Source organism: Phacochoerus africanus, chromosome 2, assembly GCF_016906955.1.
Source record: "Phacochoerus africanus isolate WHEZ1 chromosome 2, ROS_Pafr_v1, whole genome shotgun sequence".
Taxonomy (NCBI): domain Eukaryota; kingdom Metazoa; phylum Chordata; class Mammalia; order Artiodactyla; family Suidae; genus Phacochoerus; species Phacochoerus africanus.
The window spans coordinates 243,392,950-243,408,071 of record NC_062545.1 but is presented as its reverse complement, the minus strand read 5'-3'; positions in this window follow the sequence as shown (position 1 = coordinate 243,408,071).

Sequence of the window (15,122 nt, the reverse complement as noted above, 5' to 3'; positions counted from 1 at the left end):
TCCAATATGCTGAGTTTTAAATGCCTGTGGAGATAATCACTGAATCTTTGGTCATTTGAATATGGAATGGTATGGGCTAGAGATAAAGATTTGTAAGGCCTAAAGGAACATATGGTAGCTGAAATTTTGGTCTTGCATGAGGATGTGAGAAAAAAATAGCTTAGGGTAAAACCATGGGACATACTAATATTTAAGAGGTCAGAAGCAGCGCCAATGTAAATGAGAATATAGGATTCACTGTTCAAAATGTAGGAAAGAAGTGCTAAAAGCTTATTTTTTTTTTTGGCTTTTTAAAATTTTATTTATTTTCTTTTTTTATCTTTTATTTATATGTATATTTTTTTCTACTGTACAGCATGGTGACTCAGTTATACTTACATGTATATATTCTTTTTTCTCATATTACATGTTCCATCATAAGTGACTAGACAGAGTTCCCAGTGCTACTCAGCTGTATTCCATTGCTAATACATCCCGAAGGCAACATTCTGCATCTATTTACCCCAAGTTCTCCAGCTATCCCACTCCCTCCCCTTCCCTCTTGGCAACCACAAGTCTGTTCTTCAGGTCCATGATTTTCTTTGCTGTGGAAAGATTCCTTTGTGCTGTATATTATATTCCAAATATAAGTGCTATCATATGGTATTTGTCATTCTCTTTCTGACTTACTTCACTCAGTATGAGAGACTTTTGTTCCATCCATGTTGCTGCAAATGGCATTATTTTGTTCTTTTTTATGGCTGAGTAGTATTCCATTGTGTATGTATACCACATCTTCCTAATACAATCATCTGTCAGTGGACATTTGGGTTGATTCCATGTTGTGGCTATTGTGAATAGTGTTGCAAAGAACATGCGGGTGCATGTGTCTTTTTTAAGTAGAGTTTTGTCCAGATGTATGCCCAAGAGTGGGATTGCTGGGTCATATGGTAGTTCCATGTATAGTTTCCCAAGGCACCTCCATACTGTTCTCCATAGTGTCTTTTTCCTTTCTTCTGCCATCTCCCTTTTAACATCATAGTGGCTTTCATTTGTTATTTATTGTCATTCCATTAAAGAGCAATTTTAAAATTATTAGGATGAATTTTATCTTTCATTTTATATTCTACACTGCCAGTTTTTAAACAGCTTTATTGACATATAATTTACATACAATAAATTCACTCATTTAAAGTGCATGGTTCAGTGGTTTTTAGTACTTTTGCAGAGTTAACTGCCACAATCCAATTTTAGAACATTTTAATCATCCGAGAAAGAAATCCCCCACACCTATTAGCAGTTCTACTTACCCTGTCTACTAGCCCTAGGAACCACTAGTCTACTTTCTGTGTCTATAGTCGTGTGTATTCTGGACATTTAACATGAATGGAATCATACACTGTGTGATCTTTTGTGACTAACGTCTTTTCAATGCCAGTTTTAAACACAAATATCAGAGCATTTAACTTGGTATGTGGAATTCTGGAAGTAACACTTTTCATATTATTTCATGGCTCATTGCTGGAGGGCATCTCAAGCTGGGCAGAAGAGACAAATTCAAGCCAAACTCAGGAAGGTTGGGAGAAGGAAGAGAGGAGTCTCCTCCCCCTTCCTGCCCTCCCATAGAGCTGGCTGAAGGAGTACTTCTGGGCAAGGGGATGCTTGTGTGTCAAGTGCAGGCCCTCTCCCATGATATGTGTACTCATTTTCTTGGGCCCACAGGATGCTAAGTTTTCCTTCTGTCAACATGGAATTTCCACACCAAGCTCTGGCCAAAGGTAGGTTTGGGGAAGTTGAACGAGTCATTTCCTTTATGCGTGGTCTCCTGCCCCAACTCCTGGAAGATGTGTGGCCCCCAAGGATCTTTAAACCTCTGTGCCACAGCATGCTAAGTACCTGCATGGGGGAGGACAAAAAGTTCCTGTGCTAAGACTCAGCCTCCAGTTGGTCACATGCCACACATGCCGTGGTGCTGCTGGTGTGGCACAGGAATGTGAGCCTAACCCTGATCCTCCCAGTCCAGTGCCTGGAGCCATTTCCAGGGGCAGGGAGTGGCAACAGTAATGGGATATAGGTGGAATGAGGGAGGCCATGCAGGACCTGGGATGTAAGGGAGCATGGCAGTGGGCAGGGAGAATTCACCTCTGGGAGATAGCAGGAGGAGGATGAACATGAGCTGAGATTGAAAGGCCAGTGCATGTTCCATCGTGCTACTGGACTTTGCTTATAAAATAGAAATTTCAAAAAGAAAATTATTAAGAGTTTTGAGATAGTGATTACAGTACAGTAAGCCCCAAGAAGGGGCCCTTCTGAACACTGGGTTTTGTATACCTGCATTCATTTCACTCCATGAAGCTGGTCCTAGCCAGAGAAATAGAAAACTCAGAAGCAGCATATAGAGAAGTATGACAGGAGCTGTAAAAGAATGCTGTTAAAGAAGCTGACGGAGGAAGATGTTCCAAGAAAGATGAAGAAGCCGGTAATCTTGCAAGAGAAAAGTGGAGATGAGAAAAGGACTGAAAACTCTCATATGACAGCACTGATGACTTTGCTGACATCAATTTCCATGGAATGGAGGAGGTAGAAGCCAGGTTACAAGGATTACAGAATGAATGGGAAGTGAAGAAGTGCAAATGAGTGTTACTTGTTCAAAAATTTTTTCTGTAAAGGAAGGAATGGGACTAGATCTCTGAGCAGGGATCTAGAGCAAGGGTTGGTAAATGATGGCCTACAGGGTGGTCCATAGCCTAATTTTGTAAATAAAGTTTTATTTGAATGTGGCCATATTCATTCATCTAAGTGATATCTTTGGCTGTTTTCACACTACAACAGCAGAATTGAATAGTTGTAGCTGAGACTGTATGTCCTGCAGTGGCTATCCTATTTACTATCTATCTGGCCCTTGACATCCTGATCTATAAGGCAGTTCACCCCTGATCTAGAGCAGTGGTTCCTGGAACAGCAGCATCAGCATCACCTGGGAATTTAGAAATACAAATCTTTGGGTCACACACGAGACCCATCAAATCAGAAACTTTAGAGTAGTAACTAGCAATCTTTATTTTATCACACTTTGCAGGTAATTCTGATCCACCTTAAAGTTTGAAAACCACTGGGATAGAATTTAGTGGAAATATTAGCTTTTCATGGGAGGAAAGAACCTCTTCTTCTGAGGCAAAGGAAAGGAAGAAATGATGGATGGGATATATGAAGTTGGGTCTTACTCACTAGGTCCCTTCATCCCCTGCACTATCTCAGATTTGTAAAATACTGCCTTTCCAGATCTCATATTAGACAGACGCAACCAGGATTTCTAAGTGACATATGCAATACCACCTAAGCCTAAAGTTAAACTTTCAGGAGGAGAGATTTCAGCTTAGGATATGGAAGGAAGCTCTATTCAATTGTAAGGTGGGGCACTCCCAGGAGAATTGCATATTCACACCTCCAACCCCCAATGCTGTAGAGGCCATTCATGTATTGTATAGGTACCTGGATCTCAAGACAGCCTCTTAGGTCTTCTTCAATCCTGACTAGGGGTGAGTGCTTCTAATTCCTGATTGCTTATTCTATCTAGAGTCATAAACCTCTTCTTGGAACACATTCTGTTCTCTAGGGCATTTTCTTTGATTTCTATGGTCAGATCAACCCCAGTTGTTGTCAGCTACCTGGGATTCAATTAAACTAGTTAGGTAATCCATTGGTCTGCTTACAGGCAGTCAAAGGGCAGGGACAGATTGTCTTTTCTAATGAACCCTCTGTTCTATGCTAGGGATTCTGTTCAGTGGTGGACAGTTCCCACCACTGAAAAGTTGTGAAAGTGTGAAAGCCAGCTTAGGTCTTTGGTCAGCAGTATACTTTCTACACATCCCAATGATGGTCTCTTAGGCTGTGTGAATTAGTAATTTAAATTCAGTATAATGGAAAAAATAAAAATCATTATTAAAAAATAAATTCAGTTGAATCCTTAGCATACCTGTTTACACAGTTCCAATCTCTTATATATATATTTTTTCTGTTATATAGTTAGAATTACTTTTCTCTAAGAAAGAGCCAATGTGTTTTCAAGTATGAGGTGCTTGATTTCCAGGCTTGTTTCTATGCTCATTATGAAAGAATACCAAAGAAAGAGAAAGAGGGTACACAGTGATGAAATAAAACTGATAAACCTGATGTGTCACATTGGGATCTATGGCCTCAGAAGGGCTCCTAAGAGCTTACTTCTAGGGTGGAGTAAGGGCTGGTGATCCAAGAGAAAAGTAAAGGAGATAGTAGCCTAGGGGAGGGGGAGGTGGTGGAGAATCTCCAGGGCTCTCCAGTTGCTTCTCAGTTACTAATCCTTCTAGAGAGACACACTCTGTCTCAATCCTAGCTGTTCTGGGTTCCTTAGAAACTCTTGGTAATGCTCAGGATGACTGACATTGTAATTCTGAGGTCTTGAGAAATATTAAAAACATTTTATTGAGAAGCCAAGTAATAAATAAAATGTTCCTTGTTTGAAATGACCCTTTTTGATGGGCTCTGTGTGTTTGTGTTTTATAATAGTTGCATTTTCTCTTTGGTTAATTATCTTTTATGACTTTATGTTTCCTTATCAATTAGTTTCTCAATCCACAAAAATATGAATTGCTTATTTTTCATTTTTGCTGTAACTATTTTTCCCAGTTGGTTGTTTGCATTTTTATTTTGGCTATGACTTTACTTATAGAATTAAAAAATATCAAGTAGTCAAATCTGTTAGTGTTTTGTAAATGTGAAGGTGAATAAATATGATGCTTACCTGCAGGCCAAAGGAATTCCTCAAGTGTGGGAACTTTCCATGTTGTAGGAGTGTTGTAGTGAATGTACTCGCATGGTTAGATGTGACATCTCTGGCTGGGGAGAATGGAGTGAAGAGATTAAAGAGGATCACATTTGCTGTTATTACTTGGGTGTTAATGCCAGTTCTTGGAGGGCTTTGTCAGATCCTTCTTAAATAAGCTGGCATTGATGTTGTTCTAAAGCTTGACTTCTTGTGTATGGTTAGGGGTAAGAAGGCAGAATGACCACTGTCCATACCAACTTATCAAAACTGCTGGGGCCCTGGCATAGTCTGTGCCCATATATGAGGAAAAACCCAGTCAGTAAGAGGGGCCTTTCCCTTCTTGCAGACTTAATGACAGGCAATTTGCATGGTGTTCTAAATTGCAATAATTCTCAACTCCTTGACCACTTACATACAGATGTTGGGTAATGTCTGAATTGTTCTCTAAAGGGGGGAACTGATCAGGTTTGGCTTTGTGCCCTCACTTCTTTCATGGTTGACAACCTACTCTAGAATGTTTTTCCACTGGCTTTGAAATGATGAAACTGCAACTTGACTGTTGACCATGGTTCTCGTAGATTAGAATATTGGACAGATTTTAAAGATTAGGCTCTGTTCTTACCAGTGTAAGAAATGTAGAATGTAGAATTGTACATGTAGAATTCCAGTGTAGAAACAATGCAGTTTCTAACAAAGCTGAAATGCCAAGGGGATAAGTGAATGTATCATTGGGTAGCTACTCCTGGGAAAGCTTGCCATGTAAATGACCTTACCCCTGGATGTCCAGACAGAAGGTCACATGGATGGGTTCAGATTTGAATTCCCTGCTTTCCATGTTACCTTAGATATTGGGTCCAGCTTGGCTTGAGAACCCCTTGCCTGGGCATGATTATACTGCCTCCAGAACTAATAGTAGGTATTATATGCCACTACGTGGCCTGACTTCCAAGAAAATGGATTTTGGGTAGGTGTTCTCAGAGCAAGAAGCCAGGAGTTGTCACCCATTATCTGAGAATGTGAAATTACCCTTGCACTTAGAATTGAATTCCAGGAAGGAGAGGGAGTGGGATTGACTGGGAATTTGAGGTTAATAGATACAAACTATTGCCTTTGGAATGGATTAGCAATGAGATCTTGCTGTATAGAACTGTGAACTATATCTAGTCACTTATGATGGAGCATGATAATGTGAGAAAAGAAAATGTATATATGTATGTGTGACTGGGTCACCTTGCTATACAGTAGAAAATTGACAGAACACTGTAAACCAGCTATAATAGAAAAAAATAAAAATCATTATTAAAAAAAAGAATTGAATTCCACCCTAACAGGGTATATTCGTCTTAAAACTAGGGCCCAAGTCCTCTGAAAAAACATAGACAAAAGTTTGTGGTTAAGGTTCATTTGCCCTGCAATATCCCCAGGAGTTCTGTTGTACTATTTGGAATAAGAAGTAGGATAAACGATTCTAGTGTGACTAACATCTCCTGAATGTGCTAATTATTCAAGACTAGAATTCACTTCTACACATCCCTGATCTTTTGGATTAGCTGTGAAGGGCTGGGGTATCAAGGAGCCTGTACCCTGGACCCCTGCTGTGGGTTGGGGTAGGATGTTTAGAATTTCATGTCTATCCAGCTGCAAGGGGGATGGAGGGAAGACCACCTTCAGGTACACCCAGACTAGCTTGAGACCTGTCTCAGGTTATTTGATTTGTACAAATCCCAGGCATCATATTTTAACACCTCATAAATGACAGTCTGTATTCTGCATATTACACAGGTTCCTATGTCAAGGGTGGTTCTTCAGATGTTTATAATCATACCTCACTTGAGTTTCTTTTCCTCAGGTTAAACAAACTTTAGCTTATGTGAAAAATTCCAAGGAAATGAACCAGTTTCCACCTTACCAGCCATGAAAATCCCAACGGAAAAAATGATCAAAGATATAGCGATTACAAAGAAATAAATAACTAAAATTTTTTGATAGCCATGTATTAAAGTTTTAACTCACTAGTAAGCAAAGAACTCCAAGTTAAACAGGTTTACCTATCAGTTTGGCAAAAGTTAAGATTATTATACACAGTGTTGTTGTGACTATGGGAAATAGGTCATCTCAGATGAGGCTAGTGGAAAAGTGAAATGTACTTCTGGAGACAGTGTGGCAAAAGTTGCCACAAGCCTTAAATATGTGCATACCAGAAATTCCACATATAAAGATGTAGACTGAGGAAGTAATAAGATAAGCTGTATGTATAATAGCATGTTGATCTTGGGAGTTTCTGTCTTGGCTCAGCGGTAACTAACCTGACTATTATCCATGAAGATGAGAGTTTGATCCCTGGCCTTGCTCAGTGGGTTAAGGATCCGGCGTTGATTGTGAGCTGTGGTATAGGTCCCAGACGCGGCTCAGATCCTGTGTTGCTGTAGCTGTGGTGTAGGCCAGTTGCTGTAGCTCTGATTCAACCCCTAGCCAGGGAACTTCCATATGCCACAGTTGGGACCCAAAGAAAAAAAAAAAAAATTCTGTTGATCTTAGCGCTATTTACAATGGCCAAATGGTAACAAATAATGTTCAGTACTAGGGAACTGATCAAATAAATTACGATACAACCACATAAAAGGATGATATAGCTCTATACTGAAAAGGTTTTTACTATATGTTTTAAGGAGTGAATCAGTTATGAAAGCAAAAGAATAACATGATGTTGTTTTTGAAGGACATGCATGAGAATGAGAACAGGAGCTATTTTTCACTGATAGGATTATGGGTAGGATCTGTTCTATATCTCTAGTCTAATTTTGCCCCTGTGAATGAGTTTTACTTGGATATTAAAGAAGTATTAATGATAAGCAGCAAGGATATATTGCATACCATACAAATTATAGCCATTATCTTATAATATCTAATATAATGTATATCAACTATACTTTAATAAAAAAGGAATACTGTAAGTTAAAAACATTTGCTAATTTGATAGGCAAATTGGTCTCGATTTAATTTATGTTTTTGATGAAGCTGTTTTTAAACAATTTCTTATGCTATTAATTACTTAATAAAGTATAGTGAGTTTAAACATTTTTTCATGTTTATTAATTACTTAATAAAATATAGTTAAATAGGACTACATTAAAGTCTTGCATTTTCAGAAGTAATGTTACAGCTGGAAGAGAACTTAGCACCATCTAGTCCCACTCTTTCATAGATAAAGACCAGTAGTAAGTCCAGGAAAGTTATATAATTTGACCAAAGGTAAGACAGAATTATGGCTGATATCTGACCCTCCAAGCCACTAAACTTTCTTTTATAATTGTCTGTCTTTCTCAAATGAGGATTGTGGTATTTCACATATGCTTCATGGCAACATCAATGTTCTAGTGTATCAATTCAGAGATTAATTTGTGATTACTAATGGTTAATTTTGGAGGTGATTTTTTTGGATAGATGTTGCTTTATACAAGTTTGTGCAGGGTTTTTTTTTTTTTTTTTTTTGTGAGAAGAGTTTAAGAGGGGTATTCATTATACAGTTAAGTTTGTGCAGCTGAAAGAAGAATTTAGGATTTGGGTCAGAGGAGCTGGGTGTGACTCCAGCAGTACCATTCCCTAGCTGTGGGCCTGGCTAAGTTACTTACGCTCTTCTGAACTTTGTTCATAAATGGTCAAGGGTATCTACCACACACATTTGTAAAGAGGAGTAAAACAGGTTTGTAAAGAGAATTAAAAGTATGTAAAAAACCACAATGAGTGCTAAACTGAATTTCATATGCCTATTTATTCTCATTTGCTTTGTTAGCCCCCATCTTTTTTCAAAAAGAATTTGAGGAGGCAGATATCACATTTGTTGTGGTTGTCATGGTTTCCACTGCTATGCCAATTCTGTGGGAAGGTCAGTTGTCAGGATGGACTGCAGCAAGAAAGCATAAATACTAGTATACAATCTGTTTCAGAGAACCAGGGGTAGGGGGAACCTTCTTGGGTAGGAAAGTTAAGTTTCCACCTGCCACCTAGGGCTAGGAGTGGGTCCGTTAATCATGATGGGGCAGGATGATCATCTGGACCAGGCTTATGATTTATTAAGAGCCAAACACTTTTTAGTCGCGGGGAGATGTTTCTTTTAGTGGAGAGGGTCTCTTGGGGATACATGAAGAGGACTAACCCACCATTAGCATATAAACTTCCAAAGTCAGGGATTGTCTGTCTTGCTTGCTGCTGGACCACCAACACATAGTCCAGGTTAACAAAAATTAGTTGTCTGAGTCACTTCTAACACTTGGGCTATAACTTTCCAAGGTGCTGTACACACTGTGTTGTGCTCTTAGGAAACATTTCAGTTGGGAATCTAATTTTCTTCAGCTCTAAGAAATCTGTCTCTGTTATTTCTTAGATAATATCCTCTTCTCCATTATCTCTTTGTAGAATTCCTATTAGTTATTTGTTAAATTTCCTATATTGACATTCCCATTTTTCTTTTTGTTCTGCTTTTTTAGATGACTTTCTTAATTTTATCTTCCAGTTTTTCTATTTACTTTTTCTTTTGTCATATTTTAAGTAGTAAGAGCTTTTCCTTATTCTCTAAGTATATGTTGTTTTTTTTTTTTTGGCCACACATGCAGCATGTGGAGGTTCCCAGGTTAAGGGATTGAACCTATGCCATAGTTGTAGCCTGTGCCGCAACTGTGGCAATGCTGGATCCTTAACGTGCTGTGCCACAAGGGAACTTCCATGGCATCTTATTCTTGGTCAGTACATTTAATATATTTTTAAAAATATTTCTGAAGATATTAATTACAGATTTTTGGAAGAAGCTTCCTTTTAAACTCCTTGTATTATTTGTAGTTCTTTAACTTTCATCCTTCCTTTCCTTTTCTCTCTTTTCTTTTTTTCATGTTTATATTGCTCTCTGTCTTAAATATTGATTGGAGGTTTTTTTCTGAAATGCCTGATGATAGTTGGCTGTCTTTTTACTTTCTAAAATGAGGCACTAAGAAGATGTTTGAAAACTATATATTCATAGGCAGAGCTTAATAATTGCTAGATTAGATTTCACTGTCCACTCAGAAAGAACCTAGCTGTTTAGTTGGGGTTCTCAAATGTCAGTATCTTTTTTTTTTTTTTGAGGGATATTTCCCTAGAGTGTAATCCTTTCATTTTTTGCCCTTCTCAGGGGCAGGAGGTTTAAATCCCCTTCTCAGAATTTTGAGAGATGACTAGGGAAAAGCGGGCTGGAGACTTCCATTTTTTAGACTGTTAACTTTCATTTATACCCCTTGTTTTAATAAAGTACCTCATCCTTTTTTTCCCCTTAATGCCTGCCATTTAATGATTATTCAATACACGGTTTTAAATAAAAAAGAGCATTTAATGTAGATGTGACTTAATACAATATAACTTACATATGACTAGGTAAAGCACCTCATCCTTATTCTGGGATTTCTAATTGAGCTCAAGACCAATATAAGCCAATAATGGGATGCAGTGTGTAAAATTAGAATGTTTCTGAAAGTGCATTGTCAACCAAAAATAAATTAACCTAAGTTCTTTTCTTATTTAAAAAAGTGGCCATCTTGAACTACAGCAACTGATTTATAGTATCTTTTTTTTTTTTTGTCTTTTTGTCCTTTTTAGGGCCGCACCCATGGCATATGGAAGTTCCCAGGCTAGGAGTCTAATGGGAGCTACAGCTGCTGACCTATGCCACAGCCACACCAGATCCGAGCTGAGTCTGCAACCTACACTACAGCTAATGGCAATGCCAGATCTTTAACCCATTGAGTGAGGCCAGAGATGGAACCCACAACCTCATGTTTCCTAGTTGAATTCGTTTCCACTGCGCCCCAACAGGAACTCCCAAGTATCCTTTTTTTTTTTTTTTTTTGGCTGCCCCATGGCATATAGAGTTCTTAGGCCAGGGATCAGATCTGAGTTTCAGATTTGACCTAAGCCGCAGCTATGGCAACACCAGATCCTTAACCCACAGTGCCAGGCTGGGGATTGAATCTGCATCCCAGCACTCCCAAGATACCACTGATACCGTGGTGCCATAGGGAGAACTCTGATTTATAGTATCCCATTCATGGCATTTAATAACCCTATTGTATTTTTTTTTGGCCACACCCACAGAACCATATGGAAGTTCTTGGGCCAGTGAGCTACACCTCAGCTATGACAACGCTGGATCCTTAACTCACTGTGCTGGGCTGGGGATCAAACCTGTGCTGTTGCAGAGACAATGCCAGATCGTTAATCTGCTGCCCCACAGCAGGAACTCCCAACACTACTGTATTTTTTACTGGTCCTTCCATATTTAGAATAGACTGGTTAGCTTTCAATGACACATTTTAAAAGGGACATTGACAAGCTAAACGAGGGTGGTGAGGATGGTAAAGCATCTATTGCAGAGGATGGCAGACTATGGCCTGTGGTCTAACCTGGCCAGCCCTCTATTGTTATAAGTCAAGTTTTATTGAAACACAGCAACACCCATTAATTCACATCTTCTGTGGTTGCTTTCATGTTAGAAATATTGAGTTGAGTAGTTGGACAGAGATATATGGCTTGCAAAACTTGAAATACTTATAGTCTGGCCCCATTATAGAAAGTTTGCTGACCCCTGATCTATAAGCCATATTTTATGCTGTGTGCTTAAAGGGAGTGAAAATATAATCTGAATACAAGATGATTAAAGAGCTATATAATAGTTATTAAGAATAGTACCTTATATTTATTGAGTATTTACATGTGTTTAGCACTTGCAGACATGCATTCTCTTATTTAATAGTAATTAAGGATCATCTCTCTGACTAGATTATGTGTTCCTCAATGCCAGCCTTATAATTCCAGGTTAAAGCTCCCAAATCTAGCAAGTATGGGCTTTTAGTGAATGTTTGTTGAACTAAATGAGCCATGATCACATGTAGAAGAGATAGAAGCCCCATCCTGGAGGTCAAAATTGAAGTTTCACAGAAGCTTCAGAAGATTTCAGGTCATCGTACAGTTAAGTATCAGTATCCTCCTAGGTAGTTAGAACCTCCCCAGGAGGGATTCATAGGAGCCTGGCCGTCTACCTCATTGCTCATGAATATGATGTAGGGGTTTCTTTTTTTGGGTGGCAAGTTGAACTAAATGAAGTCTTGACTTCTAGGATTTAGTTATTCAAACTAGGAGGGAGAAGACTAAGACTCAGAAATATAGTTAATAACGTTATCTTTCCACTATATCATACTGCCTCTCTTAGAATTTCCATGAAAAGAGCCATGAGAAGATTGGTGTTATAGTGGAAAGAACATCTCAGTGAGCATCAGGAGGTTTTGGGGTTATAATTCCATTTCTGTAACTAATTTACTGCATGATCCCAGAAAGCTTTTAATCTCTCAGGGCCTAAGTGTCCTCAAGTGAGGGAACTGGACTAGATAATCTCTAAATTCTCTTTCAGTTCTAAAATAATTCTATCCAAGGATTAGCAGGGCCCCTCCTATTGAAATACCAGGACAGAGTAGTTCAAACAAGATGTTTCCCTGTTATATGTGGCTAGAGTACTGAATTTCTGCTTTTAAAAATATTTTGTGCATCTCCTGATCCCATCCTGATCTCAGCTGCTCAGCTTCCATCCCCTTTCTGTATCCCTGTTCCTATCTTGCTTAATGGCATGTCTTACTTGGGAAATTAGGCTTAGGCAGGTTGCAGTTTTAGCTTTTCTTTAGAATGGTAAAGACAAGTTCTTTCTTGTTAAATTCTGCTCATTTGACTGGTGAAGAACTTGGAGATGTTAAACTCTTGGAAGTCTGGGGACATTAGCATTGACCTCAGAAAGATGATGGAGCTTTCTTTATTTAGGGCAGTAGACACAGGGAGCTCATATTTCTCATGGAGGAACATTTTATTCTTGGTGGAAGCAGTTTCAACTCCCAGAATGAGCCATCTACCCATATCTTTATTTAAGCTTTTTAACTAAAGAACTTAACCTAAATTATTTTCTAAAATGTTGACAAGATTCAACCTCAAGTAGACTTTCATCTAGCAGCATTCTCCCACACCCCACTCAAATAGCTATCAACTACTAACTGGTCTCCTAGTACCTCTAGGCTTTTGTTTGAACTATTCTAAGTTTAAAAAATTTCATTTGACTTAAGTGCTTATTCAGTATTCAACTACTTTACAGTTGCCCATATTTCACACCGTATTTGACCATATATCTCTTATCTTTGAATAGCCCTAAAAACTGCAGTGTCATATTAAGAACTCCATTTAGTCCAAGGCACGTCAAGACATGGTGCCAACTTCTAACTAATTCTCATCCAGAAGATTAGCAAGGCCGCCACATGGTGTTCTTTTTTACAAAATGTTTTTTTTGCCTGCATTATAGCTAGGGCTCGATGTGGTGACATTAATCCCAAATCTGCAGAATGGTACTCTTAATTCTGCTTGGGTAGACAGCAACTTGAGCTCTCAGCAAAGCCTTTTATTTTGGGAATACTATTTTTTGTCATCATTTTCTATAAGGAATCTTAGTCAGTTGTTAGGAATTTTATTTTGCTCCTGAAAAATAATATTTTCTCTCATTTCATATTGAGATACCCAGATTTCACATCTTTAGTGAATAATCTCTAGCATTGATTTAGTTGCTAAATATCCTCCTCAGACATGCTTTAATTATTTACTAGGAAGCTATAGGAGTTGCAGCTAAAAATGTAACCTGGCTACAAGTCCCAACCTTCCTACCATTGTCCTCCTATGAAGACAAAGAGAAAAATGTAACAAATTAAATATGAAGATAAAAACAGTGGACTGCATAATCTCAAAATTGGAGAAGGATGTATACTGACTATAAGGCAAGATTGAGATGAACTTTTCCAAGTCTCTTTCTAGCCACACCGAGTCAGCTGTACCACATGGCATATAAAAACACTTTGAAATGAGGAGGGAAGGCATCTACTCTCTGTGCATTATCAAGACAGCTGGGCAGGTAGGCTTTTACCCATGTGGGTTGATTTGTGAGGTTGAGAGTATTGTCACATTATTCTATAGCCAGAGAAATTGAAATTCTCAGAAAAACATCAGCTTTGGCTGAGTCAGAGGACTGGTGGAGATATATTGCATTTTCAGGGGAAAATGTCTTACAGGTCAAGCTCCTTCAGTTTAGGTTGTATCACAAACAAACAAGCCACACCAAAACAAAACAAAATAAAACAAAATCACCACCTCCAAAATGCTGGTAACAGCAGATGCTGGGAACTACAAATTTTTATGTACATTGCAGGTTCACAGTTCCAGGAAATTAGACACTGTTAACATAGGAAGGTGGAACTTCAGTAGCAAAAGTGTATATTAGAGAAAGTCATACTGGAAACCAGGCCTGTGTCCAGAGGCTGTGCATATCTAAAAGACAGAGTAGAGGCAAGGGTATTTCAACTCCCCTGTCTGTTGATAAACACCAAATATGAATAGGTTTCTACTTTTTCAAAGATAAATAAGGAGGAAGGAAAAAAAAAAAACCACTTGGAGTGTGTGAAAAAGACTTTACTGCAAGGGAAGAAAGAGTATCTAGGAGACCTAGAGGAAGGGCACATTTCTGAAATGATTTATTGGACAGTCCAGAAACTGGATGATTTCAGGGAACTATTTGGCTTTCTTCATAGAATATAAAATATAAAGAAGTTAAAGAACACAAAGTAAATATATGGATAATTGGTAGTCTTGAAGGAGGTACTTACACTAATGGGAAAAAAAGCAATAATTAAAGATGTTACAAGAAAAATTCATGAGCAGAAGTAAGACCCATATTGAAAAAAATCATTGTGTTCCAGACAAGTCAGTGCATGAAGGCACACATAAGGATGTATCCTGGCAACAATTTTAATTCATAAGGATAAGAAAATACTTCCACAAGTATATAAGTGGAAGAAACAGACTACCTAAAAAAAAAAAAGAAATAACAAAAATCTGGCCATTCTCTGGTTTTTACTTTGAAAGCTTAAAATTAGAAGAAAATGGAGTATTATATAGAGTTTTGAGAACCAAAGTTTGTAACATAATGCTTTTATACCCAGCCTAGTCATCTTTAATTAGTGAAATATCAAAAAGACATTTCAGATATATAAGGACTCAGAAATTTATACCCTTCTTGAAAATAGTTACTCGAAGGAAAAGCCTAAGAATGGAGAACTAAGGCTATAAAAGGGCTATCTTTAGGTCTGAAGCCAGTTAAATTAGGGCTGTGTCCAAATCAGTGTTTACCAAATGTCTTTTAGTCATAAAGTTCTTTATGTGGAGATAAAAAAAGTCTTCCTCAAAAGCTTTAAATATGAAACACCTTTAATTGTCATTCTTTGGTTAAAGAGAT